Genomic DNA, 13034 nt, shown 5'->3' with positions numbered 1-13034 from the left:
AAAAAGGAAAAGTTTGTACATAGTCTCAAGTTCTGCTTCCTGAGTAACAAACAGTGCTGGAACACTAACCTTGGGTATCCCTGGACTGGAAGTGTGACACGGACTTTGGTACTGACGCTGCACTGTGAATGATGTCAAGTTTGCCAGATCATGTGCTTAGCTGTCTGAAAAGGAGTGCAGTTCAGTACCTGGGTTGCTGGGTCATTTGTTTATTTTTATAGTTTGTTTTATATAAGCTTGCCAACGTTTTTTCCATTGCATATGTTTGCAAGAGAAAAAAAATAAAATTGAAGCTTGCCAAGGCCAGATCTATTAGCATTGCTTATGATTGTTGCCTCTTGTTCAAAGTCTGGGGCCCCTCTGCAGCTCAGCCTAGGTTCTCAGTCATCTGCCTTTTGATCAGAAGCAGACTGTGGGCTAATGGCAGAAAAAATACACGGTCTAGGGATCGCAACATGATGAGTGTAGTATACCTGTTTCACTTACACAGTCCAGCAATGCTTATTCTGATGGTAGATTTCACTGGCAGAATATGCTGTATATGCAGTATACCTCACAGTGCATATATTTTTTGAGTCTGTCAAAATAGGGCCAAGTTGGTTGTCTTATTTTCTTGCGTTTTGCGTCTATTTGAAACAAACTGTGAAATGCACCTTGCCATATTATAGTTGACTCAACCATTACAGGGAGATAAGGCAAAGTAAAAAACCAAAAAGCAACAAAGAATCAAATTGCTTTCAATGACTGGACGTATTGGGAGGGGAAGAAGTGTTTATATCCTACCCATTATCTGCAATAAGCTTTGGGTCCTAGTAAGTATGTGGCCACTGTGATGCTGAAGATGCACCTTGGGCTTCCCTTGAGGGGGAAAAAACCCAGAAAATGTAGAGATTGAGTGATTACTAATGGAATAATGTGCAATTGTAATACATCACGTGGGTTTCCTCTTTTATATGTTCCTTATTTATTAACTTTAGCTTCGCTGGAGGAGTTCTGATTTTATAGCTGACCGACATTTGGATTGTGCAAGATACATTTGAATTTCTGTTGTCTCTAACAGGGGTGTGGAATTTATTAAAATATCTACTTGTCCAGGGGACAGGTTGCTTCTCAAATCTACTTGCCTCTCTGATTATGCCAGGGCTACTACCATAGTAGGGCTTGAATACTTGCAGTTTCAATCCCTACTGTAGCAATTTCCTTATTTTGCCACCTTTCTGCAGATCTGCATACTGGGGCTGGAGGAAGCAGTAAGCAATAGTTCCAGGACTGGAATGCCTTTGAGTCCGCAAACCTACAGGTTTTAAAGATTTTCACCAGCTTCTCTCTAATATTTTCCCATAATAAGAAAGGTTGGACATTTACTCCTGACAATGGCAGAATTAGAACTTCTTCCAGGGTTGGGAAGAAAGTGGCTGGAGGGAAAATGAACTTGCAAATGCTCAATAGATTTTCACATGAGCAAATCTACACATGCGTATTTACCCATGCTAAAATACAGTTCACAAATATTTTATAGGGGTACGACAGATACCATGGGTGCACTTTAGTGACTTTCTTTAAGAATTTGGGGCCACATGTAGGTAGGTTCAGATTTGCGACCCGCAAATTGCTAGTCAGAGCGACTTGCAATTTGCGAGTCACAAATCCTAATGTAGGGTGGTGTCCCTGACACCATCTGTGATTCGCAAGGGCTTCGCAAATGCCCACCTCATGAATAATCATGAGGTGTGTCGCAATTTGCCACCCCCTTGCGAATGGCGGCCCTCACAGGGATGGTGGCCTGCTGGAGACAGCAGACCACCTTGTTGGTGACTGCTTTTTCAATAATTATTTTTTTGTCTTTTTTTTGTAATGCAGCCCATTTTCCTTAAAGGAAAACGAGATGCATTACAAAAACGAAAAGTTTCATTTTTTCAGAGCTCTGAAAAAATGTTTACAGTAACCTTCACAATGGGGAAGGGGTCCCATGGGGACCCCTTCCCTTTTGCGAAAGTGTTAGCACCCATTTGAAATGGGTGCAAACTGCGATTGGTTTGCACCCGCGTTCACAAAACAATCCTACATTGCACTGCGAGTCGCAATTAGGAAGGGAACACCCCTTCCTAATTGCGAGTCACAAACCTGTTTTGCGGTTCAGTAACCAGGTTACCGAATCACAAAACTAGGTTTGTGCATCGCAGTGTGCTGTTTGCACGTCGCAAACAGAGAAAGTCGCTGTTTGCGACATGCAAAAAGCTACCTACATGTGGGTCTTGGTCCCTAATTAGGTCTGGTGTTAACAAAGACATTTTGTTTATATTAAACTTCTATTTCTCTCTCTTTCGGCTGGCTTTACTGTGAGTGATCGCATTCTGCTCTTCCACAAGGAGCATATTTGCACACAAAGTAGTTTTGTTCAGTGTCGGGAACTACAGTGGCAATCAGTGACGAACCGAAACTGGAGGGTGCCCCTTTGCAAAGAACATGGAGGAGCCCCCTCTCCAGACTCACTCAGGGCAGGTGCTGTGCTGAAGGGCCCCCCTGGAGGGCGGCTGCGGGGCCTTTGTTATGCCACTGGTGGCAACGTGTGCTTTTAGAGTTCAAAAACTTTTTTTTTTGCCAGTGTTTGTTACAATGTTGAGGGCCTGGTAGCTCCCACAACAAAGTGTTACAAAAGCCATGTCAAAACAAGACCCGCATTGATGAAACTAAAAGACTTATAAAAATATGTCAGATCAGTTGTCTTTGTCAGTGTTTGTTTATTTTCATGCTTCCCATAATCGTGTTGAAAATAGTTACACTGATTTTCCATTAGAAATATTTTTGGGAAATACTAGCATGCATCAACACATTTTACTAAATGACACTTCATTTGCATCTAATCAGAGAGCATTCTGGGAGCATTATACTTAGCCTCATAGCCTAAACTTTTCAAACATGTGTATACACGTTTTTTTTTTTTTTGTACTGGAACCAACGTCCGTAGTGAAGTGTGACCTTAAAACATTTATTTACAGTACTCACCCTAATAATGAAGGCTTTCAAATAATGAACCATAAATACAAGTTCGAACAGCATTATCTTTTGGAAACATTACCTCAACTGCAGAGAGTTCCACTCTCTGTAAATAGGCAGCCAAAGGGTTTGTGCTGCAGAGGGTTGGGCCTACTTGTTCCAAGGACAAAGTAAACCTGAAAACTTGTTGCCCTTGACCCCAAACAAGATGTCCAATAGGAATTCCACATCCCTGCTCTAAGAACTCCCAGCACAGCTGCTGTTGCAATTAAAAAAGAAAACTCAGCAAACCCCTGTTTCTTTCATTCCTTCTGTTGTCCCACTTACCCAGTCTCCTATCCACAAGTAGGTTGGTAACATAGGAAATGCACCCAGTTCTCATTTGAAAACCAACACTGCCGGGAAAAGACAATGGCTTTTTTGTCGCAATAATTCATTGGATCTTTACTACGCCCCAGTGTCTGCCATTCTGCAGCAGCAGCAGGTCTACTGCAGGTCTACTGCAGTCACTGGCAGTACAGCTGCTTCATCACAGTGGTGTCCAGGTTAAAAGCAGAGTTCAGCTGCACCCTCGTCCTCAGGAACCTACTTACTCTTCGGTTGTCTGAAATCAACTTCAAATACTGTTTTACTTTTTAGCAGTCTTCAATTAAACAGTGCAATTCTGGACTAAACCCCGGCAAAGGCCTTCCCTGTTCCATAGGATTTGACTATAAACAAGCAATGGTCTCTTCTTGTACATGAAGACTGTTACTCTGGTGGCTCCAAAGACCTATTGAGAGATGGGTATCCTGTGTGTGAGTGGTCCCACATTCCGCTCATACAATCTTTACATCTTCTTCTGGTCCATTATTTGGATAGGCTGATGGATTCATTGTTCACGCATGTCTAGTTCTGGCCTTTCAACCTTGGTCCCAACTAAACAATGATGTTCTCAGTACTGGGCACTTCAATGGAATTCTCCTTCTTCTTGGCTATTCCACGACACTTGGTAACATCCAACTGTTCAGAGTTCAGGGTGGTTGGATGGTTCACTGTAGGGATAGATGAGACTGATCTGATGTGTTCCTCCCTTGCATGAAGACATTGGTGCATTTCCACTCTCCACATGATGTTAGGAATGTGCTAGGAAGCCCTGAGCTCCATCTTTAAGTCTCTGGTTCACCACCCACCTTAAGTTCCAGATGTTACCAGTTTGCCTTCTGGATGGGAAGGAGACATGTTTCCCTGGTGTTAGAATTGTTATTGGCATTCCTATAAGCCTTTCCTCCATTTCCCTGATTCTGAGGGCGTTACTGAGGATCAGAGACAGTGCAACATTTTTGAACATCCTAGAGCTCCAGCATTGCCATGCCAGGTTTCATACACTGGCATGCTCAATTTACTTCAAATGGAACACTTCTGCCTCCCCAGAAGTGCCCCCATGGAGAGGGAAATAGTACTCCAGCCATCCATACCATGTATTAGTCTGGGCAGATAGTCCAGAGGAGGTAGCTTCCGCCTAACTTAATTTCTCTATGTAGAGAAATGGATGTCCTGGGAGCTGTTATTAAGTCCTCCGCTAGAGCTCAGTACAGAATAAAATGTTCAAATGGGATCAACCTGTTCACTTATTTGGTGGACTGTATTACTGCTTATGTTGTCCATATCTGGCTAAATTAGACATGCAGATGAATCCCACCAACTCTGGATGGACATATGGTGGGGTGAATAACAAGTCGGTTACGGAGACCTTCTGCAAATTCTAAATCATATGCCAAATTCCTCTGATCAGGTGCCCAAATTAGAGCCTCTTACTGATTTTAGCCAAATTGATGCAAAAACCTTTTTACTAGTCCTTATGCAACATGAAACCCCTCTCATAGACAACCTTTCTTGATGGCTATAACACAGTCCGGTGAATACGTGAGCTGCAAGCAATTCATACCTCAGAACCATTCATTATACACCAATGTGCAAAGGTGGTCTTGAGAACTCACTCCTACTTTTGTCCAAAAAATCCTTTCAGGACTCCATTTGAAGTTGAAAGTTTTTACTTGAATAGAAACTGGAATCTATATCCTACTAACCAATTCTTCTTTTTTGCCTTTTGAAGCCTTTAAACTTGACTAGTTAGCTGTTATGATCATGTTTGCCAGATGGGTAGCACTCTATATGATGTATTGCTGCCTGCGCATAATTTAGAAATAATGCATAAAAAATAAATGCAGGTGCCTAAAGTTGTTCCTAGGATCTTGCCATTAACGCTGCCCAATGTCATGGTTATCAAGACTGTTGAGTTAAGATTGCACCTCATGCCTGCTTGTTTACCACCCTGCAGTTTGTCATTATACCTTGCTCATGCAGATTCTGTTTCATCTTTGCTTCGTCCTTTTAGTGTCAATGCCCACACCTGCAACCAGCACTGCTCATTGCTACAATTTCCATTCTCTAGGAGTCCCTATCTCCATCTGGTGTCCGAGCACATAACACTGGGACTAAGGGGTGCAATTTTTGGGGCACCTGATGAATGTCAGACAGCTGCATGGGCTCCCTCTTATGCGTACAACCAATCTTATATTCTTGAGACTTCTTACTGGAGCAATGCTAAATTTGACAAGAAGTGAAATCTAGGGTGAATCTGTTAATCTTAGTCCATCGGCTCTTTCCTGTTATGAACACTCTCTAGGCATTGGCCAGAAACATACACTGATTGTTTCTTTTGTTAAGTGGGTTGGACGGACACTTCTAGCTGCAATTGCAAATCGATGGCTCATTACATTGCAGAGAGATTCACCAACAAATTGAGAGTGGCGTTTTGACGGGCCAACATCATTTTGAACATTCTCGTTTCCATCTCTGATCTCACAGCCCTCTAGGTTACCCCTTCCAAACCTCCTTTTATCAGTAGCCTTTATACTCCCGCCTAGTTCCACACTTTTTCCCATTTCTTAGGGCAGCCTTAACCTTTATGATTTACTTGCTCTGCCCTCTGGCACCAGTCAAAGTCCAATTCCCAGTCTGCTATATATGGGGGTGGTGTGCGGGGGAAGTGGGTTGGCTTGCCCAATCTCTTGCCATGCTGCACTTGGCTACTCCTGGGGCCAGCTTTAGCCAGATCCCCCGATATTTGGGCCATGATGTTTCACCGGAAATCCACAAGAGCAACCACTTGGCATCCAGGGGAATCTCCAGCAGTGAGACTGTAGACATTATCTCCACCGTTTTCGACCAATATTCTTGTATAAGCAGACACTCCCAGAGGATGTGAAAGAATTTGCCCTCCCCTGCACTTCCCCTTAGGCACAGTGGCGTTATGACTCTGCCTATCTTATGCATCAGTGTCTGTGGGTAGTAGGACCTGTGTAATATTTTTAACTGGACCAGCCTAAACTGGGCACATATGGCTACATCCCAGGGGCTCTGAAGGGCCTCCTCCCAGTTCTCATCATCGAGGCCCTGAGGCGCCCCTCTCATGCAGCATTTCAGCTGTCCCATCTCGTCAGGTGAGTTGTTAACCAATTTTCTATAGAGCACTGGCACCCATTTTTTGGTTATAGCTTCATTGAGTATTCGGTCTTTCAAAGGGGAGGACTCTGGCAGTTGTTCTCCATCTTGTTTATGCCTTCTGGGGGCATGTTCTAACTGCAGACATCTGAAGCATTTTGATTTCACTAAATCTTACTCTTGACGAAGGTCTTTGAATTGGATTATTGCTTGATCTCTCCAGATACCACTCAAGTGCTCTATGCCTATTAGCTTCCACTTAAAAAAAAAAAACTCTAAACCCCCCCCGACCCCCACAGCAAACAACAGATAACTGTGCCAAATCAGAGTCAGGCCAGTGGCCTCCCCTTCCAACCTAAGTAGTTGGTGGCCTCCTTCCAAGCTTGGACCACCGTCCAGGTGTGCAGCAGCAGGACGCTCTCTGTTCTTGCACCATATTGGAGACTTTCACGTCACCTACAACCCTGGGCTTCTCTGTCTATCCGGTAGGGCAGGACAGGACCTGGTGGTCTGCGAAAACCCAGTCATTAACTGTTAGAAGCTACGAGGCCTAGTCATATTTTAGGATATCTGGGATCTCCAGACCCTCGTCATATACCCCTCTCTGCAGTTTGGCCAATTCTATTCTTGGTGCACTACTTCGCCATAGCAATTGGCGGACCTCCTGATCTGTTCTCTTAAAAACCTCCTGTAAGGTGTATTTTGCAGGACGTATAGAAATAGTGGTAAGCGTGTCTTTTTCTCGAGGGCTGCTCTGCCCATCAGTGTCAATAGATGGCTGCACCAATGTGTCACATCTCCCTGGAGCCTTTCCAGCAAAGGGGGGGTATGCAGGTTTTCCTGGGGGCTCCAGAGTTACGTAAATAGCGGAAACCCTCAGGGACAATCGGTGTCCTGCACTCCGGGGCAGTCGAGGACTCTCCCCAAGAGAGGATATATCACTGACTTAGACCAGTTGATCATGTAGCCAGAGTGATCCCCGAAAATGCCTATGTTATCCTGTCTTTGGAGAGAGGGAGCTGCGTGATGTAAATAAGGATGTCATTGGCATAGAGGGAAATTAATTCCTCCTAGCCTCCAGGAACCCCAGTTCTTCATATCACTGAATCCTGAATGACACAAGCAGCCAACGGTTCGAGTGCCAAAGCAAAAGTCTTGGGAGAGACAGTGCATCCCTGGTGAGTGCCCCTCCATTAAACAAAGCTGGGGGACATCACTCTGTTAACTCGCACCCTGGCCATGGGGGAACCGGTAGAGCAGTTTTATCCAAGCGCAAAACCATTGCCCAAAACCCAGCCTCCTCAAAGTGGCAAACATGTAATTCCATTCAATTGAATCAAATGCCATTTTGGCGTCTAAGGCCATCATGTCTGCTGCCTACCCTTTAGTCAAGTGAAGCACTCCGTAGAGGCGTCAAAGGATAAGTCGGGTGCTCCTATTGGCCATAAAGCCTGGCTGGTCTGAATGCACACCTGAGATGATGACCCCACGAAGTCTGGTCTCCAGGGCTTTTGCCAGCACCTTAGCCTCTATGTTTAATAGTGATATTCCCCTATAGGGTCTATAGTCTGACGGCGGCTTGCCCTCTTTATCTATAACTGCAATAGCTGCATTTCTCTGATCCTCAGGCAGGCAGCCTTCTTTGTATGCCTCCTGGAAGATAGCTAGTATAGGTTTTTGGCCACAATGTCCGTCATTCCTTTAAACATTGTGACTGGCAAGCTGTCAGGACCCGGTGCCTTACCTGGCTGAATGCCTCTCAACGCCGGTGCCAGCTCTTCCACCATCAGGTCTGCCTCCAGTGTCTTGCATGCCTCCCCAGTAAACCCCAAAGCGAGATATCTTTCAGGAAGTCATCAGAGTCGGCAGCTGTCATGGATGTTGTGGGAGCTTAGATGCCCTCGGAGTATGTGCCGAAGGTCTCTGCCATAGGAGCATTTGTTGTCTGTAATTTATCTGACCTGTCTTCTGTTTCGAGCACCCAGGAGCGCTCTTTATATCTTGCCAATGCATGCTCTTGCATCAGGTTTTTTGCTAAGGCACCCAGATCCTTCTGCTGAAGCTGCAGTCTGCTGCAGTTTTCTAACGTATTGGTGGCCCCAGCTTTCACCTCCAGGTCAGCTATGTCCTTTTCAACAACAATGCATTCCAACCTAGTGTCATTCTTTTTTCGTCCAATAGGAGCCTCGACCTGACCCAGTATCACTGTCTTGAATGCCTTGAAAAGGGTGAGTGCTGATCCAACCGACCCCAGATTTTCTTTAAAGTAGAGGTCTGCGCCTTCCTTCAATTTGTCGTGTCGCCCTGTCTCGCAGGTACCAGGTTTCTATATTGGTAGGCAGTGTAGAGTCTTGAATTGGGCCCTTCAATAGGACCTCAACCGGAGAGGGACCGAGTATCCCTCTCGCATGATGAACTGCAGACCTAAATTTGGATGCATGGGCGTGCTGCATAAAGATGTAGTCTTCTGTGTGCAGGTGAGAAATACGTGTAATGCTTGCTCTGGGGGTTGTGTTCCCCCCCCCAAAAGTCCATCAGACCCAGCGCAGTAATGAATTGTGGCAGTGGTCTGCCACTCCGTCCCCCCTCCCTCCATCAGCGCTGCTCTCCCCATTGACCCCTTTACATCCATAACCATGTTCATGTCTCCTCCCAGTATCAGGATCCCGGGTGGCATCCCCATCAGCAGATCGCCCAGATCTGGGAAAGTCGACCCATGGAGCTGCGGTGCGATGTACAAAGAGTACCAGTTCAGTGCAGTACCCTCTTATGTCCCAGTAAGTGCCACATAGCGGCTGTAAGGATCGTACCACACCCGATGGGGGGGTAAAGGGTATCAACTTTTTAATGAGGATCCCCACTTCTCTAGAGTTGGTGGTGTGACCGGCATGGGCCTGAGTGTGTATTCGAACCTGTCTAAGGCTCTATAGTGGTTAACCCAGAGGTGCATCTCTTGTAACATCACTATGTCTAAGGCATGGCATCATAAATGTTGCCGGATCAGTGTGCGTTTTATCTTACTACCTAGACCATTAACATTCCATGACCAAATGGTCAATTCATGGGTTGTGTCATTGGCATAATAATGATCAAGAAGAATTACAGCCTGCCACTGGGACTGCCCCCTCAAACGCCTTTTGTGTCTTGCCACGGATGGAAACCCCCTACTCTTAGCCCTCCCCACCCTAAAATGAGGGCTGCATGAAGTCAGTTACAAACAGTAGGGCAGTCCCCCTGCACTCCTGCACCACCCAGCAACCACGCCATGGAGTTTTGAGATACCTACCTCCCCGGCTTGCAGAGCGCCTTTCACCTCAAAAATGACATCTAGTAGCGAGGGTAGGCTAGTGCTGCCTATGTGATAAAGGTTCCGATATGCATAATCATAGAAGTATAACATCCACTTCACAATTAAGAAGTAATTGTACTATGAAAGTCTTCTGTCATCAATACTCTAAGTAGTAAAGTTTCCAATTGCTCTCCCTCCTGCTGGCACCCTCCTCCAGGATCATGTGCATTGAGTCTAGTGTGTCACAATTGGATCCTAGCAATTATTGTGCGAGGGGTGGCGGCCCGGCTTCAGAGGAGGGCCCAACAGCCTATGTTCCCTCTTGACAGATGAAAATTAGATGGTCTCTTTGGTTTAAGCATGTTGAGAATACGTTCCTCCCAAAAAAGTTCCATGCTTGGGCCCTCTACTCTCTGCAGAACTCCAACCACTCTTTTATATTGTTCCTTTGAGCCCTGCCCTCCTGGTCCTCCAGCTTAGCAGCCATAGCTGCACTTTTTTTTGTTAGGGCCTGTTCTTGTTCCCCCAGGCATTTTGTTGTGGAAAGCAGTCAATTAATGTGCATCACAACCACCGCCATCTTCTCTGAGATCTTACTGAAATCCGCCCTGAGGAGGTTGACATCCATAGTTACTGCATCTATTTTGGGCTCTAAGGGTTCAATAGAGCCCCATAGGTCCTGAATTACAGCCATTATGGAGCAGAGGGAGGGCTTTCCTACTTGCTGAAGTTCTCCGCCAGCTCCCCAGCTCTCCTCCCTCCAGACAGCCCATCCGTGGTGGACATTTTCACTGCGTATTTGTCCAGGCTGTTGAGTTGTTTGGGCTTCTGGGAGCATCCCCTCAATATATCATGGGCCTATTTTCCCCACTATATACCCCATAGAAACAAACACCTTCAGCAAGTATGTGGCAATCATAGCCGCAAAGCACTGCTCCCACTTTGCGATGCTCGAGGCCACTGCACAAATCAGTTGGTCTTCTTCTAGATATGTTGCAAGAGCACACCCCAATCTAAGCAGTGGATGCCGCCTGTATCTTTCCTCAGTCTAGGGCCCAGATACCCTTCAGTCTCACCTCACCGCCCTCCCAAAGGGGTCCTCACTGCTGTGATGTGAAACAAATTTTGAGTGGGGGGAACCGGCGGGGTTAATTGCCAGCTGCATCTATAAATGTCCAGCTGTCACGACCAACCGTTCTGCCTTCACTGGGGCGTCCCACCGACAAACCAATCCAGGACCTGACAGGACCAAAGCAACTATTTTTTTCATATTGGCCCAAGGTCCAAGCAGAGGGAAGGCAGGATGCTCTCGGCCTGCTGACTTTGAGGAGCGATAGTGGAGGGGATTGGGGTTGGAGGGAGTCCCAGCGCTCCCAGACTCCCCGCTGATGCTGTTCTTCTGGGGCAGCTCTGCGCCACCACCCCGTCCCGCAGCCTCCGCCTGACCTTCACAGCAGTGTCGCTAGGCCACCCCAGGGCTCCCGCATTCTGTCTTTAGTATCGGGACGGGCAGCCGCAGTACAATCTCATACCCTCTTCACCTGAAGGCCCTCAGGAGGGCGTCCTGACATTTCCTCTGTGCGGTGACCCATAGTCTAGTGCACAGTGCAAACCGTAGCTTTTGGTCAATGCTTTGTTCATTATTGAATGGTTTTCCTGTCTGTCTCCGTTCTTGTTTGTCCCTCCTCTAGAACATTTTTCCTTAACATTGGTTTTGACTAGATGAGTTGTATCCTTCCACTGCTGACTTGAGGTAGTTTTATTTGTTCTTTTACTACTTCATTTCAATGCATCCCTTCTATCCTTCTCTTCCTCATTTCGCCTCCCCACGCTATCTGTATTGCTGCTTTGTACTGCCCACCCCCAGGTCATATTATTTGTTGAACTCAATTCTGGCCTCCCTACTCCCCACTTTAATTCATTTATATATGTATGTGTGTGTGTGTATGTGTGTGTGTATATATATATATATATATATATATATATATATATATATATATATATATGTTTGGTGGCATGTGTAGCTGCAGATACACATGCTGTGCATTATACTTCTGCCATCTAGTGCTGGGCTCGGAGTGTTACAAGTTGTTTTTCTTCGAAGAAGCGTTTTCGAGTCACAGGATCGAGTGACACCTCCTCTTCGGTTCCATTGCACATGGGCATCGACTCCATGTTAGATTGTTTTCTTTCCGTCGTCGGGTTCGGATGTGTTTCCTTTCGCTCCGAAAGTTCGATTTAGAAAACGCCTTATTTTCATCGGTATTGTATTGATCGGGTTTACATCTTCCATCGACACATCGGTACTGTCATAGAAGACAACTTTACTCGCCCTTCGGAGCATGTGTGTCCAACTCGGGCCTAGTCAGGCCGACCGCGTCGAAGCCTTATGGATCGGACTCCATTTCGATTCTGTCCTCGGTGCCACGCCAAATTCCCTTATACAGACCAGCATCTTGTCTGTAACCTTTGCCTTTCCCCAGATCGTCGGGAAGAAAATTGTGAGGCATGTCGATCCTTCCGGTCCAAAAAGACGCTTTGAGACAGGAGGGCACGAAGACTCGAGATGGCGTCCAGTATCTCTGAACATTTCGACGTGGAGGCAGAAGAGATCATGCAGACAGCAGTCTCCGTCCGAGGTTCCGACTCTGACCAAGAATCTGAGGAGGACAGACCGGTCACGGCAGGACAGCATGTGAGTACGCCTGCCCCTGTACTATCACAAAGACACAAGCGTAAGGCCTTGGGTACGCCACTGCCGGAAGGTCATGGCTCGGCCTGAAAAAAGACATCCGGTGACCAAACTGCCTGTTCGGCACCGAAAAAAGGCTACTCCTCCAAAACCATCGAAGTCGATAAAAGGCTCCGTGTCAGACTCCAGTAAACATCATTTTTCGGAGTTGAAAGTTCGGAAATCCCTTTCGGAGCCGAGAACATCCACAACACCATCTTTTTTGATACCGAAAAAGCCAGCTTCGGAACCGAAAGAGCAGGGTACACAGAGGAACATGGACTTTCAAAAAGATTAAAAGAAAGCCACAAAACCTCTGAAGAGGAGACTCAAGTACAGCCAATACTTGAAGTAATGGATGAGAGGAAAGCCAGGATTCATATACACAAAGAAACCGGTAGAATCCTAACAGCACCTCCTCTAAAACCTAAGAGGAAATTAGCCTTTCAGGAGGAATTGGACACTACACAGCCTCCAGCTAAAGTGCCAAAGCCAAAGGAGATACCACCACCACCTCCTCAATTTTCTCAT

At 46.1% G+C, this 13034-nt stretch overlaps 1 protein-coding gene across 3 annotated transcripts in view; it reads left to right on the top strand.

Annotated features, from left to right (window-relative positions):
- VPS8 (VPS8 subunit of CORVET complex) overlaps positions 1–13034 on the top strand; it is a 1496959-nt gene that overhangs the window by 105891 nt on the left and 1378034 nt on the right. The gene's annotated exons all lie outside the window — the stretch shown is intronic.

The sequence above is a fragment of the Pleurodeles waltl genome, chromosome 3_1 (assembly GCF_031143425.1).
Source record: "Pleurodeles waltl isolate 20211129_DDA chromosome 3_1, aPleWal1.hap1.20221129, whole genome shotgun sequence".
NCBI lineage: Eukaryota > Metazoa > Chordata > Amphibia > Caudata > Salamandridae > Pleurodeles > Pleurodeles waltl.
Note: the sequence above shows the minus strand (reverse complement) of the source record. Positions and strands in the feature narration are given on the sequence as shown.